The following is an 11,695-nucleotide window of genomic DNA, read 5'->3' on the forward strand; positions in this document are numbered from 1 at the left end:
GCACTGTCAGAAAAACGTCTTTGGCAATTATCCTATTCTGTTTTTACATGCGGTTTTACAAGGGCCAGACCCCGAAATAGTCCCGCGAGGCCAGCACGTGTATGAACTCAGCGCCGTGGAACCCGTTGTCCAAACCATGGCCAACTTGCCTTATGTAAAAATGGGTATATGTAACCGGGTCGCCGTACACTCTGGGACAGCAGTCGTCACTGTGCGAGGGCTAAAGTGTAATCGCACAATCGTTTTTCTGTATTTGAATTTAACAGGTTTAGCTTGATCGGAAAGTATTGAAATTGTAATGGTGTCAAAGTGTTGTTTGCAGAGAGGTATATAGTCAGGCCTAGTATACTTTTGCGTAACGGGGTCGCCATTTTTTCTTTCATTTTATTAATCTCCACAGTTCTTAAAAGCTGAACATAACTATCGCCAACAAGCTGGTGTTGAATTATATCGGTATAAACAAACATCGTAAAAAAACCAGCGTTAATATCTGGGTAAAAATGTTTCGTTCTCTTTTGTTAAAACTGATCATCCGTCGAAACCTCTGTGATATGGTCGGTTTTTACAACAGGCACTCCAAACTTGTCTAAATTATTTTTCGAGCATTCGCGCATTTGCCCCACCAAGCCCAGTATGCGGCCTAACTTTTCCCCGGGCATAAACAAGTTGCACGGTTTGGACTTCTTCCGCGTAGATCTTTAAAAGAGCTCATCAGCAAGGTCTTTCAACTTATAAAGAGGCCAGTGCCCTTTAGTCTTTATAGCGTAAATGGTAAAAATCTCATCCATATACGTTTGTTCATAACCCTTTGTGAATGGCTCTATAACAAACAAATCTAACGTGATAGCCCATTTTTAATGAAGGTTTAACTTTTTTTTTAGCTGCGTAATAATAATGTAGATATTTTTCCAAATGATTAAAGAGTTCTCTTTTGTCACATTAACAGAGTGGCACCTTATGGTTCTATTGTATGAGTGATTATAACTATACACCAGATCTTGCAACTTGTCATGGTACCTGAATGTCTTTTGCTTTCTCTGATAATGCCAGATTGTTTTAAATATTCTGTTAAAATGCTCCACTAGCGTCGCTTTGACCGTATTTGATGTAAAAAAAATGTATTTTATAATCAGCACAAAGTTTTCTCATAGGCTTGTTTATAAACTCTCTACCTTGATCCATCTGAAGTTTCCTGGGTGTCCGACCTCTTATCATAAATACCTCGTGAAAAGCGGCAGCCACTGTTGCACCTGTTTTATTGGCTAGTCCTGACACCCACGCAAATTTTGAAAGTATTTCCACAACTATTAATATATATTTCACACCATCATTTTCTTTTGAAAAATCACAAGATCGGCCTGCCATTGACCATCCATATCGGAGACAACGACTTTGTTTCTTTTAAATACTTTTTTCACCGGTTTGTGCAGCGTATAGGTGTCTTCTTTGTTCAACCATTTTTTCACTGAGCCTTTACTTAAACCAAATTTCTGTACTTCTTTGAATAAGACATCAACACCACCGTAAGAACCAATGGCTTTTGGTGTGTAGTACTGTTTTCTCAATATTTAATTTTTTGCAGGCATTTTAGAGCCCCATTTTAAGACCGACTACCCTGATGCGTCCTCATGGGTAGTTTTTATACTATATGCAATTACACCATTTCAAGATAGTAGATTTATTATCTTGAAAATAATAAAAAGACTTTAGTTTATTAAACTTTTTACACTTTACAAAACATTTTTATTTATTTTTGTGACACTTTACATAGATGATATAAAAAGATGATTACATTTTATTTAATTTTAATTTTTTTGAGTAGTAAAATATTTTATTTAATGCTTTTACTCAAAACAATAGTTTATTAAGTATATACAAAAACACGTAAAACAGATTAGCATACATAATTTTTAAAACAACACAGCCGGCATGGGAAATTTGTATACACATTCAAAGTAAAAATTATGTTAGCCAAGCAATCTGTAACAAAGGAGTCCCTCTCTTTTTAGGCAATAAAGTTCCTTGCAATTTCCCCCGGTGTAGGCGTTGCGAACAACGGCTGTCTAAAAGAACTGCTAAGCGCGCCAAAAGATTCGTCGTGCGAGCCCCTTTTTAAATTGTCAAGAAGTTATCTTGTTCTTGTAGAGGGAATTTTCAGCTCCGCTATGGTGTCCATGAACAAATCCCAACCTTAAGGGGCTTTAGCTTTAAGTACATTATAATGCGTAGCAGTGCGGATCAGGTCAATGATGTTGGAGCCGGGTATGGGCCTGCCTTTGTAAATTAGTTTGCCTCTCGCGTTCCAGGAGGCCTTGTCACTAGACTGATGCAATTTATTCAACAAAAGTTCAGCATTTTTCTTATATCTTACATTAACATATTAAGTATTTCTCTAACATCATCTCTGTTAGAGGAATCATTTGGCAATTGTTGTTGATCGGACGGCGGTTGTGTAATCAAAGTTAAGGTCGACATTTCTTTATCCGCCTGTTTGGTAAACATCAAATATCGCCGTAGTACGTTTGTGTACATCTTAATTTTTTTATCGTCTGATAGGTCATTCCTGTGAAGTATGTCTATAATTTCAGCCTCTAAACGCTGTGTAGCAGTTTCGTGTATTTCGACTGTTTCTAAAGCTGTTTTTTTAGCTTGTCCAGTTCTTGTCTTGAAACCAAGAACATTTTTCCCCCATATTCTATTATGAACCACCAGATCTATTAGCTATCAGACTAGTGATTAAAGGTATTGCAAACCCGAGTAACGATCCTATAAATCTGCCACGCTGATTCACAATGCGCTTCTTGCGATATGGGATATCGTTTATCGCCTAATTTCTTTATAGCCTGCCTCCACCTTTTCAGTATATTTTTTGGCGCTCTCTAAGAGGGATCTTTACTTTAAGGATATCGAGAGCGATTTTGCCAATAGCGGATACGTAATCATTTTGTTCTGACCAGTGCTTTAAAAGGAACCCAATTATGTTGTATCCTGTTGGACATCTTAACAGAAGCTACCAAGAATGACTGTACTGTATTTTTAGAGTTTTCTTTTTATATACGTAAGCGGCTGGGAGGTCTGGTGGGAACAAACCCGTTCTTAAACGTAGTTCCTCAGGAGTATCAGACCTAAAATCTACAAGTAAATAGCTGTGTTTTTACAGGGTACATTTGTCGCACCAATCTAAGAATATGTCACGAAGGGTCTTTAAAAGGATCATGTATTTAGTGTTTAAATTTTAGGTCCTGTTTTTTTTACCCTGACAAAACATGTTTTGAACGAGATACATGATGCTCAAAGTTCTGTGGTGAACATATTTGGTGAATGCATTTTGGATTTCAAGATTAGCACAAGCCGCCGCCATAATATCATCAACAACTGCTAAGTTTACCTTGTCAGGTGGGAATAAGGCCTCATCTGTAAAATTTTGAGGTAATCCCTGTATAAACCTGATATTTGTAAATAAACAAGAGAGCATCATACAATTTTTGCCAACATGCGTAAAACCAAACTACATTGTCAGGTTTGTGCAACATTAGTGTATCTGCGTGCATTATTAAGCGCATTACAAAAAAACTCTTTCCAGAATTTGAGGGGCTGGCTAAAATACAAGAGAAAAGGTGTTAAAATTGCGCATCCATGGCACTCTTGCTTAATACCCAAAAGCCAATTAGGTAAAGTCTGTTGTCAGTTGTCTCTTTGTGTAGACGCACTTTTGCGTTTTACATAGCGGTCTTGTCACTATGAGCCAGCGCTTCTTATTTCTGTAAGTACCTGGTTGGTCTATGTCTATCGTTTTCTGAGTCTTGAGGTCAGAATCGTGGTAGTAATCCAACACAAGGTCTTTTAAACTGTCAAAATTAATAAATCTTGTGTTAGCTACATTAAGAGTTATACCCTTAACCTTTAATCTGGTTTTCCCGGTGTTGAGTTTGTAAGCATATGTCTTTGGACCCGCAGACACAAAGTATTTCACTTGTCAGCTCACCAAGAAAATTGCCCAAAGGTGGGTTCCAGTCACCCTCCCTACTTAGGAATATGACGGAATCTGTGTCGTGATAGATACAACGTTCCTGCAACCTGTCTAGGAGCGTGTATATTTCCAGTTTGGCATAGGCAGTTGTAAAACAGGCTATAAAAATGTTTGTGTTTTTGTTGACTGTGTAGCGCCCTTTTGCATATTTCAAATTGACTACGGCTGTCTCTTCATCGAGGAAAATAACCATGGGATGGTACAAACGCTAATTTGAAAAGCTCATCAAGATCGGTGACTATGCTGGTGCGCAGCAAGTTAGACTGCTGACCAAACTTACCCCACAAGGAGTTTAGGAAAAGTTTTGAAATTTGTATTTTTGCAGGGGGTTCACTGCTATTTTGTCAGGGCGTAAGCGAACACCTTCTTTTTAAAAAAAATGAGTCTATGTAATCCCTTTTCTCAGAATCATTTTTACACCAGGCAAGATAACTGGAAGCCTCCTGTTTATCCCTGAGGTGTAACTTGATGTACGGGGCAAACAGGTCAAATGTTGTATTAGTAAAATGCCAGATCTCGTACACATGACCGATCCTATAGCCTTTTTCCACTGCTATACAAGTGCTACCGTACACCATGTACCTGTCAGAGAGCGTTCTTTCTCAGTGTGGTTGCAGGTGTCTTTCTGGGAATTCAAAGCGCATGTATAACAAAGCGGAAACATTCGTTTTTTATTTCGTTTTACAGACAGGACAGGAAAAAACTAATCTCTGGGCGGGTACACTTTAACTTTGGCAATGCCAAAGTATTTTTTGATGTGTCCGAAATTAAAAAAAATTATTTCTGGGTGACCTACAAGATATGTTTTAGTTTTATTACCAAAAGGGTACAGACACCTGAAATCGTAATACTGCACTGTTTCACCAGGCTGAATTTTGTGATAAAGTTTAATGGCGTTAGTTCAGCCTCCGTAAAGTGTGTCACGGGGGTCCAACGGTATTGGAAACTTAATTTTAAGGAGAAAGTCTTTGACCCTTTCATCGCTTATAGTCATTTGGCGCCACTCATGCTCCCACATGACACAGATTGTAAATCAGTATCTCTTCAGATAGCTTTTCTTGACTAAGAAAGCCTGGTACAGCTGCTAGTATGTAGATTTAGTAACCTCGTTTTTTCTCATCGGGCATCATGTAATCGACTCCGTAATAACAGGTGTCGGGTATCGGTCCTATGTAATTTTTTTTTTTCTGTATTGAAGAAATGGGGGTAAGGACCTTTGGTGCCACAAAAGCCCACAGCTTCAGGCAGCTTACTGATTATGAAACTTACTGAGGTATGAAATTCAAAGAATCTATGAATCTCATTTAAAAATCATTAAGGGACACACACATTAACCGCCCGCTTTGGTTTACAATTTAAATTTTCAGTTTTTCCTTGACCAACCCACACAGGTTTTTCCGTTGAATTCCCAGGAAGTGTCACCATATAATGTTGTTGCAAAAATGTAACTGGGTATGTGTGTACCTGTCTCTTGCATGCACTCAAAGTAATAGAGGATATATTTCTCGGCCTTTTTTGTGGGTTTGTAAGGTTGCATGTAACAGATATGTTAGTCAAATTTGTCAAGACGAGCCCCGCACACGCTACAGGTGTTATTTATAATGATCTAATACATCCACATAATATAATACACATATAAAGATCTAATAGAATCCATGAAATAAGTCTTACGTATAAAGACCCAACAGCATCCACGATATAAAACACACACTCCCAATCTGCATAAAATTAGTTTGTCAGCACTCGCGAGGTTAATTATCTCTTGTAATCACATTAGTAGATGGAGAGGGTTGGTGAATTGGTGGAGAGTGGGTGGAATATAGGAGGGCTAGGGGGAGGGAGGTAGGCTGGATATGTGAGGGACATGAGGAAACTTTTTAAAAATTTTTACAGAAGGCTGCGTCACAAGAGGAAGATGGCAGTACAGCCTGTGTTGGGTAGAAAAAAAGATGTGATGGGACCGATTGGACCGAGATCGTTTTTTATGACAGTTTGGCTTTATGATTATTAATAAAAAAACAGTATTTATATAGCACCAACATATTACGCAGCGTTGTAAATTTACTATGCATTTGGATGCAATCAAGTGCCTACTAACTAAACACACACACCTCAAAGCATCATTTTATTGCCTGACTAAACCTAGTGCAAAATGCATAGAAACAGGTCTTTAGAACATGAATAACTGCATAATACGATCTTCGGGCCAGGGTGCTCTCCTCTTCCTGTGTCACAGTCTGTCATGTACAACCCCTATTTATTGTACGGTGCTGTGTAATTTGTTGGCCCTATATAAATCCTATTTATTATTAATATTATTATTAATAATAATATTATCATGCAGAGAGGATTTATAAATCAGTTCTTTGCAACACAGAAACAGATTGTAGATTGTAAGCTCTTTAGGGCAGGGTCCTCTCCTCCTGTGTCACTGTCTGTCATTTGCAACCCCTATTTATTGTACAGCGTTGCCTAATATGTTGGTGCTATATAAATCCTGTTTATTATTAATAATAATAATAATAATATTATTATTATTATTAATAATGATAATAATATGCAGAAAGGGTTTTATTCTATACAACACAGATAGAAATTAATTGTAAGCTCTTTGGGGCAGGGTCCTTCCCTCCTGCGTCACTGTCATTTGCAACCCCCTATTTATTGTACAGTGTTGCATAATATGTTGGCGCTATATAAATCCTGTTTATTATTATTAATAATAACAATATTAATAATAATATTATGCAGAAAAGGTTTATAAAAGCCAATTCTATACAACAAAAGAAATAGATTGTAAGCTCTTCAGGGCAAGGTCCTCTCCTCCTGTGTCACTGTCATTTGCAACCCCTATTTATTGTACAGTGCTGTGTTATTTAAATCCTGTTTGATAATAATATTCTATTGTAGACAAACATAAGGTCATGGCACAGTTCTAAGTACCCAAGCAGGCACCTGTTATACACTAATCACAATTCCTGGTGCTCTTCAGGATAGAAAACAGAACACGATCGTTCCAGCTTGTTATGGCAACACTGACACGCGCGTCAGGACTTGCCGAGCTGCCAAGTAGAGCAACCACGTGACTCACGACCACAACATCCGGCGCAGGCGCGGTAGTAGGCATCTCCCGATGTGTCCGAGGATCTCCCTATGGCCGCTTCCTGGGTTGGGCTGCGCATGCGCTGAGCTGTCGCATTAGTGATGGTGGGGGAGTGATCGGCTCGCAGTACGCAGGCAGCGGGGGTAAACGCAACAACACAGGCAGGACGAGGAAGCAAGGCCCGGGGGATTGTGGTGTGCGGGGATCAACGCTTGTGTCAGGTGAGGCTGGGTATAAGCCCGCCGGTTTGTGTTATGTGTGTATAGGAGTGTGTGGGAGGTGTGTGTTATCCTTGTGTAACACTGGGGTTATAACACACCCCCTGACATACAACACAACTTTATTCTCTGCCTGCCATGAGGGCTGACTACAGGGACGGTGTGTGTAAATCTGAGTGTCACCGGTGTGCAGACAATGCCAGGGCTGTCATTATGGGGACACAGGCCTGTCAGGTGGGCTGGACATGCTCTTCCCTCCATCACATCTGACATTATTATGTGGCCCCATAGGCTTAATATGGCCGGATAACCCAGACATACAACCTTCCTGCAGGGCTCTGCTAATGCTCAACATTCTCCACAGGAAAGTGTTTATGTATGTACAGCATAGGGACACCCAAACATGAAAGCTACCTAAACTTAGAAAATTCACTTTACATAGAAAGGTAGACAACCTTTTTATGTAAAGTAAAAATTATGTTTGTTTTTTTTAAATGCAACATTCTTTTTTTAAAAAAAAAATAAATAGGTGCAGCACCGCCCCGTAATTCTCGTTTGCCTAGGCGATCGAGAATGAATTGGAGTGCAAAGCCTCCTGGGATACCTACGTCAGGCATACAGGGAGGCTCCTGGGTGCTCCTTTTGCACATGCCCAAGGAGCCTTTTCGTAAAAAAAGGGAAATAAAAATTGCTGCTCTCACACATGTGCAGTGAGGTTGGCAAGTTTTTTTCCCAACCTATGTAACCTGATCTCGTGCCTAGGTTGGGTGATGTAGGAAGAAGAACAGAAGATGGCAGCGCCCGGCACGCGCCAGCTCAGGGACAGATGCCCAGACAGCGCGGGACCCAATGGAAGGCACCTCCAGACCGATCGAATGTGCTGCGGGATTGAAGGTAAGTGTTTGTTTTTCAGTTTACTTCTTGAAGTCACATGTAACTGCAAAGCTGCCCATGCACCTTACAATCTGATTGTACAATCCCCTATGGATCTTTGTGCCTGCACCCACCTTTATCAGATTCAGATCACATTGTTTAGGGAATAGCAATCTTTACAGCAGGGGTCAGCAAACTCCGGCCTTAAGGCCAGATACAGCCTAGCCGGTTCATTCCGGCCTATTGCCGGATCGACCAGGGGGCTTTAGGAACTACCAGAGCTCCAGAGCCGCCCCCTTGCAGTGGCTCTCTTATTTTCCACGACCGGCGTTGATATTTCTGCCGCCGCGCTAAATAAGGAAAGCTTCCTGAAGGTAAATCCCTCTCATCCGCAATGCATACGTAGGACAGGGATTTCACTTCAGGGGGTGTTCCCTGGTGGTGGGCGGAGCCATTAGGGCGGGCCTGTCCTAGGGTGCTCCTGCCCACCGCATAAATGGCCTAGTGGCCATAAAACTTTGCCGACCCCTGATTTACAGGAATGACAATATTTAGGAATGTATCTTCATTCTAGAAAGAAGATAAGCATAGGCAGCCCATGTGTAGCTCAGTTCCTGAAAGATACATTGTTGTAGGATATGAGGGTTGTACTGGGGATCAGAGCCTTCTGCAGAATTTAATTTGCACTGTGCAGGTGTGAGATTGGGTGACATAGCCGTAGAGTGCTGATCTTGCTGTGCTTTTTTTCTCCCATTGTAGAAAAAGCTCCTTCTGCACACCATCCTCACTGGTCCTGGGCTGACACTAAAGCTGCGTACACACTTCCAATAACAACCGATCGACGGAAAATCATTCACAAAAAAGGTGACCAACGACCGCTCGATATCTATTGTATGTACGGTCGTTCAGTGATCGTGGATGGTTCTGCAGTACACTTTCTCCTTTGCATGTCACTCCCTGCATCGTTCAAACGATTGTATCTAGCGTGTGTACGTTATTGGTGGATTATATTTGAACGGTCGTATCATTACAGCATGTACAGAATTGTGCACAATACGATCGTTCAAAGTACTCAAGCATAATTGTTGATCTGTTGTAATCATTCGTTTTTTAACGATAATTATTGGAAGTGTGTACCTAGTTTAAGTTTATTTTTTATATAAACAAAATCATATTCCGACGCTCTAAACCACACTTGGTGTATGGCCCATTCAATACTGTACAAGCTCAGTAAACCAGAAGACTTAAAGTGGAACTAAACCCTTTTTACACTCACCTGTCTCATTTCAGTCTTAGGCATTGCCATTTTCTTCTTTGTTTAAGTCACACTGGGGCGTGGGGAGTTCATTTGGTCCCAGCAGCCGCAGGGGAAGCTAGTAAGCACCATGTATCACAGCTACTAACGCTGAGCTCTGCAAGAGCAGTTCAGATAAGATGGTGATCAAGCAAAGGTGTATGTTTTATTGCAGAAAGGACATTGTCTGTCTCTTATTGCAATTAAACCCAGCCTGGTCACAAATTTTTAAAGTGGAGCTTTAGTTCTACTTTATGTTCACAGGAGGTATGCACTAGAGGTAAGTGAAGAGCTGGGTTGAAGGTTAAAGCGTACCTAAACTCAGAATTTTACATTTTACAAACTTTACATAAAAGGGTAAACAACCCTTTTATTTACAGTCAAAATTTTGCAGCACCGCCCCCTTAATTCTCGATCGCCTGGGCGATCAAGAATGAATGATTGAGCGCAGAGCCTCCCGGGATACTTACGTCGCGCATCCCAGGAGGCTCGTGGCTGCTCCTTTTGCGCATGGCCAAGCGTCTCAATAGGGAAAAAACTTGCTGATCTCACGCATCCGCAGTAAGACCACCGGGTTTTTTTCCCAATCTATGTCAACCGATCTCGCGCCTGCGCATTGCCAGATTGGGTGACATAGGAAGAAGAATGTTGAATGTGCCTGGGACTCCCTCTGTGCTGGGTGAAAACAGTTACCAGGACGACACGGAGCCCAATGGAAGAAACCTTCCGATGCACACACTGATCTGCGGGATTAAAGGTAGGTTTATGTTTTTTTTTTATTTTGCTTTAATGGACTAGGCAGGGTGGGGAAATTGGGCTCCCTCAAAAAGTGACATTTTAAATTAATTAATTGAAAATAATTTCTTTTACTCCCAATGTTTGTATTTCATCCAAACTAAAGAGTTTATTAATTATTGACAGTTGTTACCAATGGCTGCTAAATGCACTCCAGGAGTTTCCCTCACCACATCTATTAGGCTGCTTGCGGTAGAGTTATCATTCTGCCTAAGATGGCTTTACCATTGTACACATATCTATATAGGTGAAGTTTGGTGGGATGAGTGGTCCGCCTAGAAATCACCTCCCTTTACTTAATTCTGTACCTTGAAGTTTTGTATGCGCACACTCCTCTTAATACATTCTTCATAATATTAAAATGTAAAATTCAGGCCTCTAATAAAGGTCATGGCAAGGATATAGTTTAAAAACTCAACCTAGACACCTCACTACTTTATAGATTGGTTTTGTAACAATATTTTTGGACAGATCTTTTAAAGCTCCTTAACACTGGAGAAGAGCATTGTCTGAAATGTATTTTCTGAAAAAGGTTTTGTATTTGTTTTCATCATGGGTGCATGCACACGACTACAATTGCACAATTGATGTTACTGTACTTTGGGTAATTCTTCCTTTATCTGCTCTGACCTGTCAAGGATTAAAATCATTTGCTTCCTAATGGCAATCAATTTTGAAGAATTTAATTCCAAGTTTGTAGGGTCACCTTGGTTCACCCATGATAGTTTCTTCTCCAGTCTCCAGCCCTTTGTGTTTGCATTTTTATATATAATTGTGCATGATTTTGTCTGATATTGATCAGATTAAAGTTAAGAATAATGTTTACAAGTTTGCAACAGTTTAACCTCCTAGCCGTTAAGCCTGACCTTCGTACGGGCAAAAAAAAAATGGCTAGGATGGTTAACCCCGAGATTTTTCCCATCCTTACTTACCTGGTCCCCCTGTGCTCATCCAGCGTCGTGTTCTTGTTCCAGCGTCGTCCTCCGTCGATCGCCGTCCGTCGATCTCCCCCTCCAGCGTCGGGTGCCTTCGTCGGGTGCCAGCGGGACCGGTAAGAAGCCGGCCGGCATCTAGTGTTCCGCCGGCCGGCAGATCACAAGATGCCGGCCGGCTTCTTACCTGGTCCCGCTGATCGTCCACGTCCTTCTTCCAGCGCTGGATGATCTATGAAACGAGAAGCCGTCCGGCAGAGAAAAAAAAAACCGGACGGCTCCTCCCTGCGTGTGTGATGACGTCGGCACGTGTGCGGGAAATTCAAATTGAAACTCATTCATTTATTTTGTATTGGATTCAATACAAACTCCTGTATCCAATCCAATACAAAATAATTCAAATAATTACAGAGTATATAACTGGTAAATTCAAACTGTTATTTTGTATTG

General features: G+C 40.8%; 1 long non-coding RNA gene across 1 annotated transcript in view; it reads left to right on the plus strand.

Annotated features, from left to right (window-relative positions):
• The first annotated feature begins 7,017 nt into the window (after positions 1 to 7,017).
• Positions 7,018 to 11,695, plus strand: part of LOC140327062 (uncharacterized) — a 29,076-nt gene continuing 24,398 nt past the window's right edge. Inside the window, exon 1 of the long non-coding RNA XR_011919973.1 lies at positions 7,018 to 7,354. This is a non-coding gene — a long non-coding RNA (uncharacterized lncRNA). The remainder of the gene's footprint in view (positions 7,355 to 11,695) is intronic.

The sequence above is a fragment of the Pyxicephalus adspersus genome, chromosome 3, assembly GCF_032062135.1.
Source record: "Pyxicephalus adspersus chromosome 3, UCB_Pads_2.0, whole genome shotgun sequence".
In the NCBI taxonomy this organism is placed as follows: domain Eukaryota; kingdom Metazoa; phylum Chordata; class Amphibia; order Anura; family Pyxicephalidae; genus Pyxicephalus; species Pyxicephalus adspersus.